Consider the following 14,569-nt stretch of genomic DNA (forward strand, 5'->3'; position numbering starts at 1 on the left):
AAGATACAAGGACACACATATATATAAAATATAAAATATTTTTTTAGATAAAACATAATGATATTTTGATATTTTATTGATAGTAAAACATAAGTTTATTTTTTAATTGATTTTAATGTCTTATTTTAATTATAGAGAGTATTTAAAATATTTTTATTTTAGTAAATAATAATATATACTATTTCTAAATTTATTTCAAGAATACATGTTGAGAATAAAGTTAGACATACTGACACGTGATGATATTTATGTGTATCTAAGCCTATCTGATTTTTTTTTCGTTTTTTATTAAATTGGATACACACTATCACGTGTATTTTAATTTTTTTTTTAATTTAAACTTCTCATTTCTTAAAGTAGTACGTTTGTTTAACTTGATTAATTAAAATTACTTATTTTAATATTTATTTTGCAACCTTAATTTCCAATACTTTTAAAATTAAAAAAAATATAAAATTCAAAATTATTTGTTTTCAAAGATTTAATGGTTTCAAATTCTAAAATTTGAAATTAAAAAAAATTAAAATTTAAAATTATCTATGTTCATTGATTATGGATATAGTTTCGTGAGGACGGCAATGCGTAGCACTCACCTGAGACCAAGGTTCTGAAAACTGGTTCGAATCGGCCGGTCAAACTGTGAACCGATGAGAATTACGGTTCGATCATATGCTAAAATCGCAAAAATAAAAAATAGAAATTGAACCGCTAAACCGACCAGAAACCGATAGGTCGGACCGAACCGGGACTCAGCCCCTTTTCTGAATATTACCAAAAACGCTGCCGTTTTGTGAGCTGATCTACTAATAGTCTAATACCCTAACCATTACCAACCCAGCAACCCTAACTCACTCCAACGGCGCAGCAGCAGCACACACTCCCTCCCTCCCATCAATCTCGAGCTCGTCGTTCCTCTCAACGCCAGCTCACTCACTCCTCACTTCTCGTTCAGTCGCCGGACTGCTCTTGCCGCGTCACAAGTTGGAGCTTCAAAGCTCACTCCCTCACTCTTGCTCGTGCAGCTAACGATTCGGCAGTGGAAGCACAGTCGTTGGGCTCGCCTCCTGCCTCCGTCGCGAAGCTCTGTTCCACCGTCACCAGCGCCATCTCTGTTCCACCGGTCAGTGCTGCTCCCCCTATTGCTAAGGATTTGTTCTATTCTATGCTTCTAGCTGTTGTTACTGGTTTTAGGGTATCTATGTATTCTTAAGTTACTTTGGTGAATTTGTTAATTATTATAGCATTGTTCTGATTTATGTGATTTATATTAATTATAATTTATATTAATTATAATTTATATTTCTGATTCTGATTATTCTTGGAATTTTGATTTTGTTCATTATAATTTATATTTTTGGATTGTTTGTGATTTGATTTCTGTGATTTCTTTAAAATTTTGTGATTCCTGGGACTGGCTTCAATTCAAGATGGTATTGTATCGTTTCTGTGAATCAATCTCATTAGGGTTTGGTTTATTGATTCTTTCACTCTGGGGTGGTGGATTGGATTATTGTTGATAAGATTTTATGACTTGTTTCTGTAGATGGTGTTGTGATCAATATGGTTGTTGGTGGGGAAGTGGTCGAAAGCAAAGCAGTTTTCATTGCTGAAAAAGCTTGAACTAGAGAATCTGTATGTTGTTTCGTTATCCTTTTTCTTTCGATGTGTACTAGAAATTTGTAATTCAAGGAAGGTAGCTTGCTTAGAATCTCCATTAGCCTAGGCACTAGTAGTGTCATTCTGTTTCAGTAAACTAGTAATGTCTCTCTTGTAACTGCCTATTGAGTCTAAAATTCTTACTTTTCAGAAAACTGGAACCAAGATCAAGGAGCTTAGTTTGCTGGAAAGCATCAAGAGCAACCCATCAGAAAGTAATCATATTTTTTATGATCTAAATTTAATGTTAGAATTCATAGATGAACCTTTTTTCTTTGAAGTAAATAAAAATAATAATATTTTCTCCACTATCAAGAATATATTCAAACTTTTCAGGTGAGACTGTTAACTAGAAATATAGCAGTGTTAATGCATATGTTTGTAGTTTTTATCCTTCAGTTCATATGTTGTGATTGTGTTGATTTTTTTTGTTATTTTGACTTCTGAGTTTATATTTGAATGAGATCATAATATTATGGTTCAATGTGATTATTTATATTTTATTTATTATTTTATTATAAAAAGATTTTTTCGGTTGAATTACGGTTGAACCGGTTGAACTAGTAAACCAGTGAATTAGTAGCTAGAACAGTTCAATGACCGGTTCGGTTTTCAGAACCTTGCCTGAGACATTGAGTATGGTCTAGTGAGGATGGCGAAGCGTAGCGCTCACTTAAGACCAGAAGTGTGGTTTCTCCATAAGAATACGACACGCTCATGGAGGGAAAGATTTGGATTCCCTATGAGGACAGCGAATACTGAACGCTCATAGAGGGAATGATTTGCGAACATAGGGACGGCGATGCGTAGCGCCTATTTCGGAGATGTGGTCGGGTTGCGGGTATCCAAACCGACACGTGAGTTCATAGCCTGCTTAGGATAGACATGCATAATAATATCTATGCATTTGCATTTGGTTGTGTTTGTTTATTTTATTTTTGTGATTGTGCTGTTTGTCTTATTGTGACTTGTTTGTGTGTTGAATTGGGTCTTTTACTTGTGCTATTAGGTTGCGAATGTATTGAGGTGATTAAGAGCTGCTGATGTGTGAAAATTAATTATGTGGTTGAGAGAGGGTTAATATCATAGTTGTTGGAACCGAACCGGTGATCAAACCGGTCAGGTTACTGGGTCACTGGGTCATTAGTTCAACTGGTGGATCACTGGTTGAACCGGTTAATCCGGTCCTATGTAAATAAAAAACAAAACATAGTCAAAAATTTAAAATTAAAATTTAAAATATATATTTCACTAACATATTAAAAATATCTAGCTATTCTAAAACATGGAACAAGAATAATAAGTATTTTGTTAATTTTATCATAAATATTTTTATTTTGTTTTTATAGTAAAATAACTATTATTTTCGAATTTTAATAATTTATTAATTAGTTTATATCTATTATACTATTATATACAAGTATTTATTGAAAAAAATATTAATAGATATTATATAATTATGAAAAAAATAAGTAAGTTTATAATTATTGTTAAATAAAAATATAATTAATTTAAGAATGAGTGAGTTTATAACTAAAATTAAAATAAATTAAATAGAAGTAAATTATTTGTTAAAAGATATCTATATATTTTAATTTGCACATATATTAATAACAAGCAAGATAGCTTGGTGGTTTTGATTATCATTTCTCTCTTTTGGGGGTGGGGAGGGGGGGGGACCCATCTTCATGTTGAGGAAATTTTGAAACTCAAGCAGTTCGGTCGGATTGATCTTTACCGAGTTTGACTGGTTTTTATCGGTTCGCACCGACGATCTAATCATCAGATCGAACTGGTATAAGGTTTGGTTTATTAGTTTTTTGGTCGAACCAGCCGGTCTAATCCTATTTTAATAACTACGGTTAATATGACTAATTTTATAATTGAAATCATTTAAATTTTATAATTTTCTACTAATAATACCCAATAAATAACCCTTAAACTTTAGGAATATGTTTGTTTAATTAAAATTACTTATTTTAAAATTTATTTTACAACGTTAATTATCAATACTTTTAAATTTAAAAAAATATAATTTTTTTTATTTTTCAAATTTTTAATAATTTCAATTTTTAAATTTATTTTACAACCTTTATTTATTTCAAATTTTATAATTTTGCACTAATAATACTATTAAATTTATATTTTAGTTAAAAAAATTGCAAACTAAGGTCAACTTTAAAAAACTTCTAAATCAACATAAGTTGAATAAAAGTTATGAGATTTTTAATTAACTAAACACAATCTAATTTATTGTATTTTTAAATTTATTTTACTATCTTTGTTTATTTCAAATTTTATAATTTTACACTAATAATACTATTAGATTTATATTTTAGTTTAAAAAATTACAAACTAAGATCAACTTTAAAAAACTCTAAACCAATATCAGTTGAAATTTTCCTTTTTCCTTCCCCCTCAACAATGTCTCTATTTGGGGGAGGGTTGGATCTTCTTTATAAAGACATCTTTCGGATTGTCCTAATCCCAAGAGGTAAATAATTTATTAAAAAAAATATAAGAAAACAACTATATCATAAGTAAACTAAGACAACTTAACTCCACCAACTAATTAATCTCATCTCAAATCAATTAAAGCAATTTTTTATTGTGCCGTTAAAAAATAACAATTTTATTAAACATATCTTATTAAAATAACACCTTTATAAAACAATTCCTTAACCTGAACCTCATCATCAGTATTGTTTTTAGGGTTGTGATACTGTGATGAAGCTTCTTTTTCCCAAATAAGTGCTGAAATGAGTTTGTTATGTCGAAAGAGGAACGCGTGTTGCTGCTGCCAGACACAGAGACAAGAACTGAATCAAATCAGCAGTGGCAGGAACCTGTCCGAACTGATGCAGTGTTTACGTTATGGAGTGGCATAATTAGCATGGATTAGTTTGTTCTTAATTATGCTAACAATTGAGTTGGATTTTTTGGTTGGAGTTAGGCCCTTATTTTTTCAAGTGATCAGGATTGAAAATGTGTATACTTAATCCAAGCAATTTTGGCATAAGACTTTTTAAGGATGCAGCCGAGGCTTGGTGCTAGTGGCAGGATCTGCTGCCTCGCAAGTAGCTGCACCTGGGTTCAAGTCCTATGAGAAGAAAAATGAATCCTTAAATGAACTCATGTAGTGTGTGTGTGAGTGTACTGTGTGGGTGTGTAATACATGAGTAATGCCTAAGATTATGGGCTGTCTAATCTATCTGACAAAAAAAAAAGGATAATAATAATAATAATAATAATAATTAAAGATGTGGTGAATGTTAGGACTTTATCTGAAACAAAACTCACATTCAGGAGTGTCCCACCTTCTTTTTATGAAGTGGGCCAAAAAAAATGAAATTAAATTTATTATCACTTCTTTCCTAAAAGAGTTTGTCATCATGCCTATTTTTAGTTTTTTACACATTATTTTACACATATTTTTAACATATAGATATTTAATGTCAATACAAAAATTTGATTCCAAATATATATTTTTTAAATTTATAATATAAATAATAACTTTTATGTTTTATTATTTTCATTTTTTATATTCATACAACTAAATATTAAGTTGTTAACATGTATATTCATATAAATATGTAAATTATTATTATAAATCTTAAATATAAATTTTATTTTAATAAATACTTTAAAAAATTTTAATGTATGAATTAAAATAAAAATTTAATTATAATAAAATTTTTATTTTAATTTATACTTATTTATTATATATGTATTTGATTTACTGTGTATATCTTGTGCATAATAAATCGAATCAATCTAATTTAATTTATATGTAAATGCCTAAAAATCAAGTTTGCCTGATTCAATTTATATAAATATGTTTAGGATATGTATGTAACCAATTTTTATTCAGGACATCTGTGTAATTTTGACTTCCAATTAATTTATTAACATAAATTATCCTTACTTTTTAAATCCAATATATATTTCTTTTAGTTTTGTTTTCTCATAAATTCACTATTTTTTTAAACTTTTAATGATTCATTAATTAATAATTACTTTTTATTTACTGTGCTCTTCAAATTTTTATAAAAAAATAAAAGATCAAAATCATCAAATTACAAAATACTAACAAAAGTTATTTTTTTCTTTTTAATTCCTGAATATAATTTAACTTTAATTACGATAACATATTTTATTGTTGGGCTTTTTTTGAGGGATCCAAAAGTTATGTGGTATGACATTTTTTAGGGTCCAACAAATGTTGAGTGTTGACATAAAAAAAAGGTAAAGTCCGAGAAAATAAATAATGATAATAATAATAGTAACCATACTTATGAAATTACAAATTAATTTCAATTATAAATTACAAAATTATATATTATGTTTTATACTTAATTACAAAACGATAAACATAATTGACTCGTTACAAATTAAAAACCCAAAATCTTAAAGTCTAAATTCTGAAGTTTAAACCCGCTATTCTACACAACACACATAATTCAATCATTAAAAATCTTACATAATAAATACTAAAATCATAAATCCTAAACTGTACAAAGTAAAAATATAGAATTAAAATTTTAAGAGACGAGTTGAACGTTGTGTCATACTTATAAATAATTTAGACATTATACTTTTCAAATAGATGACACTTATAATTCCTTTTAGTAACTATATAATTTTTTTTTGTGATTATAACTATACAATATTTATTAACTCTTTAAAATGTTACAAAATTTTAAAAAAGACCACAATGTTTTATATTTTAACAATATTTTTATTTTTGATTTTTCTAAATTTAAATCATTGTCAAAATAAAGGAAAAATTTAAAATTAAACAAAAATTTCCTTATACAAATTCTTATTTTTTTCGTGTATATAAGTATATTTTTATGAAATTTTTATTTTTTTCCTTATACAAATTCTTGTCTTCTATTTTTCTTATTTTTTTTTTGCGGAAAACACTCTTGTTGTTTAGGGGTCTAATTATTGAAGTAAAATAGGTTAAGTTGTCTCCATACTAATAACGTTTTTTAGACATAATTATGTATAGAAATATGTTTTGAAAATTATATTTAAGCAGTAAAATGAAATTGTTATTCCTTATAAATGGCTTATTAATTTAGTTCAAAATTCAAATTAAATATTTAAATCCGTCAGAGTACCTGGGAAGATTTCTTATGATGCAGGGGAGGTTTGGTTAAAGACCTAAACGGTGATAACACAAAGTAGGGTAATGTTTTGTATATATATATATATTTGTTTTTGGTTGACGTTCATATTACTCTTTTTATTATTATTATTTTTGAATTATCAAAATTTTTGGAGTCCCAAAATGCTGTATCTTTTAAATTGTACACCAACTGCCCTCTTACAAAAAGGGTTATGGATCGACATCAAAAAAGTCCACTAACATAATTATAATGATTAAGTGTGGATTAATCGCCAATGATCCTTAACCCACATGACATTTCTCCCATTTCTCATCTCAAAGGTCTAGAGTTCAAACCCTAGAGATTGCAATTGAGGAAAAAATGTGGTAAAAGTGTGAAGAATGTGTGGGTGTGTTGTGTACCTAGGATTGGGGTTGTCTAATCTATTGGGGTACCTAGGATTGGGAGTTGTCCGACAAAAAAAAAGTGTGGATTAATCTAACTTCATTACTCAAAAGATCACAAATAGAAAAACTTGCACCATGCAATTACAACCACATACAAGAAAATGGTTCCGGTAGCGCTACCCCCAACATTCCAGAAGAGTTTGTCATCCAACATTATGTTGATGTAGTCCTCTGTGTCATCCACGTATTCCCTTAGCTTCAACAGGATCACCACAACAAAACCAAGAATCACCACAAAAAACAACATCAAAACCGATCTTATCATTCAGCCATTTAGGTAACATATAAACCACAAAAAGCTCACCAGACCAGAGATGTTAGTTAAAATTTGTTTTAAGCATTTTCTTTGAAAAGATTATAGCCTAAAACTACCAAGGCACAATATTTGCCTCTATTACCCAAAAGAAGAGGTTGTCACTAAGATTTTGAATCTCTGATATGTTTGGATCTTGTGCAAGCAAATAACAAGCGAAATCCTCAATTAGAAACCAAAAGAGCGTCACAATAATTCTTGGAAATGGAAATTAGTTGGTTATGCTGTTGGTTATAAAACACAAAAAGAATAAAACTGTAAATGGTAGTTATAGGCAAGGGAAAAGGGCATGACAAATAAATGAAAAGGCATACCGTAGAGAGCTTGTTGAGTGTGCTATCGATTTGCACAAAATATGCTTCCAGGAGCAGCTCAAGCTCCTCCAAGTTAAGATGCTTAGTTGTGGTACTGTAGGTAGTGCTAGCACGGCTGTCCCTGCTAACTCCCACTAATAACCTATCATCATCATGTTGATTATCGTCATCGCTTGTAGCAGCTCCATCCTCTTCTAGTGATATTTCAGGAGGAATGCTGCTAAATGGAGGATTAAAATCAGTAAAGCAGTACTAACTAACACGATTCAAAGTAAACAGAAAAGATTTACATGTACACGTGCCTGTCATCGACATCAAGATGATTATGGGGGTCATTGTCTACATCATCATCATTTATAGAGCAGGCAGAAGAACTATAGAGCTATTGTAACTTGTCGGAGAGATACATCTTAGCCATATCGTCGTCGTCATCGAAAAAGTGTTCTAACTCATCCCTTACCTTCTGAACGCAACCAGTGATGGCAACAAGGCGGCCCTTAATTTGACGAACACGTTCCAAATTGAGAGTACTGATCTTGGAAGTGAGCTTGTCCAAGGCAGGGTGGGTCTCCTATTCTAGGGTTTTTGCTCGTTCCCTAACACACTGCACGCAGCCTCCAGGTAGGCCTCCAGTGCCATAAACTCGAACGGCAGGATCTTCATCCCATCGCCATTCTGGATACCATTCTGCTTCGATTGGGCTTTCACTTGCTCCCCAACGGGATCGGGATCTTCATCTTCATCCTATCCCTCTCTTGATTGCCCTTCTTCCGAGTCGTACACTTTGCTTAGCTTGAAATCATCCGAAGCCATAGCGGCCATAGCATCTCCCTGGGCTTGGTGATGCCGGAGGATCCTCGAGTGGAGCTCCTCCACGAAAGGGGTCACGAGAGTTGAGGAGGAGGACCTCGTGGGCGATGATGATGGCCTTGATGTTCTCGAGGTTGATCACGATGGCCCTCTGATACACCACTATTTTATGACATATTTTGGACTAAATTGAGTGAGTTTTGTCAACTATTCTCACACTTATTCATGTAAATTGCATGTTTTTAAGTTTCCTTCCTAATTTTGTGCTATGATTAAAAATATGCTTCCTAGGCCTTAAAATTGTTAATTTTTAATTCTCCTTTATTACCATTCGATGTAGTAATGTGTTTGTTAAGTGTTTTCAGGTTTACAGGACATGAATGGCTTAAAAGATGAAGATGAAGCATGTTAAAGTGGAAGGAACATAAGAAACTAAAGAGTTGAGAAGCGAGGAGCGACGCACACTCAAGGCTGACGCGTGCGCGTGACTTGGAGCATCTTTCAGTGACGCGTACACATGACTGACGCGTACACGTGACCAGCGCAGAATTCAGATGATGCGTACGCATGGCTGACGCGTACGCGTGACAGAGCGTCACATGCTGCACTTAACAGAACTCACTGGTGGCGATTTCTGGGCTGATTTGGACCCAGTTTCAAGCCCGAAAACGCAAACTAGAGGCAATGATGGAGCTGAGACTGACTACACTTCACTTTTCACTTTAGTTTTTGATTGGTTTGGAGTTCTAAGGAGAGAAACACCTACTTCTCTCTAGAGTTTTTGATATTCTTAGTTTTGCTTTGAATTGGATCTTGAGAGAGCTGCTGCTACCTTCAATTGGAGTCATTGTCCTTATAGTTTTCTTCTCTAATACCTCCATTACTCTTTTCCTTTTGATTGCTTTGAATTCATGTTTGGATCTTATCACTCTTGAATTTTATTAATGCATTGAAGTATTTTTATGTTTTTTTTATTGCTTGTTTGATCCTTGTTAATTATTGTTAGTGCCAATTTTGATTTAATTAATTTCTCATAATTATCATGTCTTTTATTTACACCTACCATGTGTTTATAAAAATGGCATTCCTGTTAATGGAGTAAAGCTCCCAACTTGGTTGGGGGTTGAGTAATTGAAACCCCTTGAGTTGTTATACCCAAGTATTAATCTATAATTGAAAATTGCTGGCTAACTCAATTCTCACCAACTCTAGTCCTTCCCCAAGAAGTGACTAGGACTTGTGAGCTAGAGTTAGTGACGTCCACTTGACTTTCCTTCAATTGCTAGAGGATAACTAAGTGGGAGCAATGAACCTTTATTATTACACTTGGGAAAGACAACAAGGATAGAAACTCCAATTCTCTTCCCTAATCAAGGCCTTTTATTTTGATTACTTATCATCTCTTGCTAGTTATTCATTGCTTTAATTCCTAGCTATTCATTTTTCCGTTCTCAATTAAAAAAAAAAATACTCAGAAAAATCCTAACCAATAATTTGCATCACGTGTCAACTCTTAGGAAAACGACCCAGAATTCTACTCCCGGTTATTTATTATTAATTGTGACACATTCTAAATTGATAGTAGAAATTTCGTCGGTTAAGGTTGTGCTTGCAACACTATTTTAGAAAATACTTTTCATAAATTCTTAACCAGCATTTTTCCACCCATCAATTTTTGGCGCCGTTGTCGAGGAGTTGCATATGTGTGCTAAGTTATTGGTTGGTGTAAATATATTTATATTTACATAATTGCATCATTTATTTGTGTATTTTTTGTTTATTAGTAGTATTTATTATTTATTTTTCTTAGTATATTTTGTTGCCATGAGCTCTATGTTTCTTTTATTGAATGACGCGTTCAATACTGGATCCGAGTCTAGCCACATTTGATCCTGAAATTGAAAAGACTATTTCACATATTAGGCGAGCTCGGCGTTGGTTAGCCTCCGAAGGTGATGAAGGGGTTTCACCCAATTCACCAATCTTATCCGAGGTTGAATCTGAAGCATCATTTGAGGAAGAAACTAACTCCTCTCCTACTAAATCCATTGGCGTCTCTTCTATTGATTTAGGTGCAGATACTATGGCAGCTCCTAGAAGGATTACTCTCAAGGAAGCGGGAGCACAGGATTTTACTCTTCAACCATTTCAAGCGCGTCATCCAAATTTGACTGCCAATTTTGAACTGAAGACCTCATTGATCAATCTACTTCCTAAATTCCATGGTTTACCCGCTCAAGAGCCCATCAAGCATCTTAGAGACTTTCAAACAGCTTGTTCAACTACTAGGCTGCATGGTGCGGATGAGGTTGCTGTTTGGTTATATGCTTTCGCATTTTCTCTTGAGGGAAAGGCAAAGGAGTGGTTCCACACTCAACCCGAAGCTATTGTTACTAATTGGGATTTGCTTAGAAGGGAATCCTTGGACGAGTTCTTTCCATCGGAGGTCACAGATAGATTGAAGATGGAAATTTCTGGCGTCATTCAAGGTGAATCAGAGACTCTCTATGAGTATTGGGAACGTTTTAGGAATCTCCTTGATCCGTGCCCCCATCACATGATTGACCAGTTGATGTTAATTAGCTACTTCTGCCAAGGCATGAAGCCTCAAGATAAAACTCTCTTAGATGTTGCGAGTAATGGCTCTCTGACAAAGTACAAGACGGCGATGGAAGCTTGGCAACTTATCACCGATTTAGCCAAGTCTACCCAACATGCAAGGCAAAGGAATAATCATCCCAAGGCTATTGCAAAAGTTTCTTCTAGTAGTGAGACCACCGCTCTCACCCAAGACTTTGGGAGAGATGACCAATATACTCAAGCAACTCCAACTCAATCAACAACAACCTCCACCCCCTCCACAGCAATAATGTCAACAGTTAGTCCCTCAGAGAGTATGTGAAATTTGCGCTTGCTATTCTCACTATACTGATGAATGTCCACAACTCCAAGTGGACAATACCTTGGCAGCTACCAATGCTTATTACAACCGTTTGTATCAAGGGTACTATCAACAAGACAGTAACTATAATCAAGGTGGTAATTACAATCAAGGTTGGCAAGACAATCCAAACCAAGGATAAAGAGACAATTACAACCAAGGAGGCAGAGACAATGATGGAAATCAAAGGTGGAATAATAACTACCAATAAAACTGGTATCAACAAAACTCTCCATACCAACAAAAAAACCAAGGCCAAAGATACCAACCACCTTACCAAAGGCAAGCTCAAGCACCTCAACACAACCAACCACAAGTCCCCCAAATTACCTACCCTCCTTCTTCCTCCAACCAAGATGAAACACTCCATTCTATTCTTCAAGGACAAAAAGAACTTCAAACTTCACTTACCTCTAGCCTCACCGGTCTTACTTCCACTTTACAAGCTCTTATATTCCGTATGGAACCATCCTCTATCTCCAATACTCAATCTTCAAACTCTAGTGCACTTCCCTCTCAACCTTTACCCAACCCCAATGGTAGAATCAATGCCATCATTTTGAGGTCCGGCACTACATTGCAAGAAAGGAGTTCTGAGGAGCCAAGCTCAAGACGAGCCACTCAGGATGAAGATGTTGTTGAGGTAGAAGATGTGGAAGACGAGGATGAGGTACAAGAGGCGGTTAAAGAAGAAGTTGCTCAACCAAGGGATGGAGTTTCTAAGGAAGACAATGTTGTGAAAGAGGCCATTCCCATTCCTTTTCCATACCTAGCTAGGAGGACTAAAAAGCAAGTGGAGCTAGATCCCAAGATGGTGAATATCTTCAAAAAGGTTGAGGTAACTATTCCACTTTTTGATGCTATTTGCCAGGTCCCTAAGTATGCTAAGTTTCTAAAGGATTTGTGCATGAATAAGGAAAAGATCCATGATTTAGAAACTATTCCTTTGGGTAGCTCGATTTCTGCTTTGATGGGTGCTATACCGGATAAATGTGGTGATCCCAGTCCTTGTATGGTTACTTGCACTATAAGTGGTGTACAGTTTGTTGATTGTATGTGTAACTTAGGTGCCTGTGTCAGCATTATGCCATTATTTATTTATGATGCTTTGAAGCTTCCACTGTTGAGAAGGTCGACAGCCCGTTTTGTGTTGGCAGATAAAAGCATAATCTCAGTGGTTGGCATTGCAGAAGACGTCTTGGTGAGCATTAAGGGGTTGATTTTTCCTATTGATTTCTACATTCTTGAGATGCCTGGTGCATGAAATTGTGATCACACTTTTCACAACTCCGTACAACTAACCAGCAAGTGCACTGGGTCGTCCAAGTAATAAACCTTACGCGAGTAAGGGTCGATCCCACGGAGATTGCTGGCTTGAAGCAAGCTATGATCATCCTGTAAATCTTAGTCAGGCGGATTCAATTGGTTATGAGTTTTGATAATTAAAAGATAAATAAAACGTAAAATAAAATGAAGATACTTATGTAAATCATTGGTGGGAATTTCATATAAGCGTTTGGAGATGCTTTGTTGCTTCTGAACCTTTGCTTCCCTATTGTCTTCTTCCAATCATGCGTGCTCCCTTCCATGGCAAGCTGTATGATCCTCTCAGATGAAAAATACTAGGTACAGTTTCTACACGGCTAATCAACTCTCGGATTTCTTGTCTCGGATGAAAAATACCAGGTACAGCTACCGCACGACTGTCATTGCGCCCAACATTCGCAAGTTTGAAGCTCGTCACAGTCATCCCTTCCCAGATCCTACTCGGAATACCACAGATAAGGTTTAGACTTTCCGGATCTCAGGAATGCTACCAATTGGTTCTAGCCTATACCACGAAGGTTCCAACCTCACGGACTCGGTCTGTGGATTAGAAATCCAAGAGAATATACTCCGGCTGTCATCCAATGACTACGTTGAACATCATGTAGACCGCTTGTGGTTGTCAAGCACGCGGATCTTGGCTAAGCGAGTAACAAAGATAGTGGGTGATTGTCACGGGTCACCCCTTCATTCTGACTTAACTGAATTAAGTACGAGTGTATATCTTGAAGAAGAAGTAAGTGTGAATTGAAAGAGAAACAATAGTACTTGCATTAATTCATGAAGAACAGCAGAGCTCCGCACCTTAATCTATGAGGTGTAGAAACTCCACCGTTGAAAAATACATAAGAGAAAAAGGTCTAGGCATGGCCGTGTGGCCAGCCTCCCAAATGTGGAAAATTGGCATAAGCTCGTTCCAAAACTTTAATACAATAGTAAAAGTGCTATTTATACTAAAACTAGTTACTAGGGATTACAGAAAATAAGTAACTAAGTGTAGATAGTGCAGAAATCCACTTTCGGGGCCCACTTGGTGTGTGCTTGGGCTGAGCATTGAGCTTTACATGTTCATAGGCCTTTTCTAGAGTTAAACGCCAGCTTGGATGCCAGTTTGGGCGTTTAACTCCAGTTCTGGTGCCAGTTCTGGCGTTTTACGCCAGAAAAGGGTCTCTGGCTGGCGTTTTACGCTAGTAAGGCCATCAAATCTCGGGCAAAGTATAAACTATTATACATTTCTGGAAAGACCAAGATGTCTACTTTCCAATGCAATTGAGAGCGTGCCAATTGGGCTTCTGTAACTCCAGAAAATCCACTTCGAGTGCAGGAGGGTCAGAATCCAACAGTATCTGCAGTCCTTTCTCAGCCTCTGAATCAGACTTTTGCTCAGATCCCTCAATTTCAGCCAGAAAATACCTGAAATTACAAAAAAATACACAAACTCATAGTAAAGTCTAGAAATGTGATTTTTGCATAAAAACTAATAAAAATATAATAAAAAGTAACTAAAACATATTAAAAACTATGTAAAAATAATGCTAAAAAAAGGTATAAATTATCGGCTCATCACAACACCAAACTTAAATTGTTGCTTGTCCCCAAGCAACTAAAAAAAAATAGGATAAAAAGAA

General features: G+C 34.3%; 1 long non-coding RNA gene and 1 pseudogene across 1 annotated transcript; one reads left to right on the forward strand and one right to left on the reverse strand.

Moving 5' to 3' along the window:
- The first annotated feature begins 794 nt into the window (after positions 1-794).
- LOC112732941 (uncharacterized) lies at positions 795-2,140 on the forward strand. The gene is made up of 3 exons (XR_003168159.3): positions 795-1,120; positions 1,544-1,632; positions 1,808-2,140. It is a non-coding gene; the product is annotated as an uncharacterized lncRNA (long non-coding RNA).
- A 5,054-nt stretch (positions 2,141-7,194) lies between these two features.
- Positions 7,195-14,569, reverse strand: part of LOC112735300 (magnesium transporter MRS2-3-like) — a 51,527-nt pseudogene continuing 44,152 nt past the window's right edge.

Source organism: Arachis hypogaea, chromosome 13, assembly GCF_003086295.3.
Source record: "Arachis hypogaea cultivar Tifrunner chromosome 13, arahy.Tifrunner.gnm2.J5K5, whole genome shotgun sequence".
NCBI classification, from domain to species: domain Eukaryota; kingdom Viridiplantae; phylum Streptophyta; class Magnoliopsida; order Fabales; family Fabaceae; genus Arachis; species Arachis hypogaea.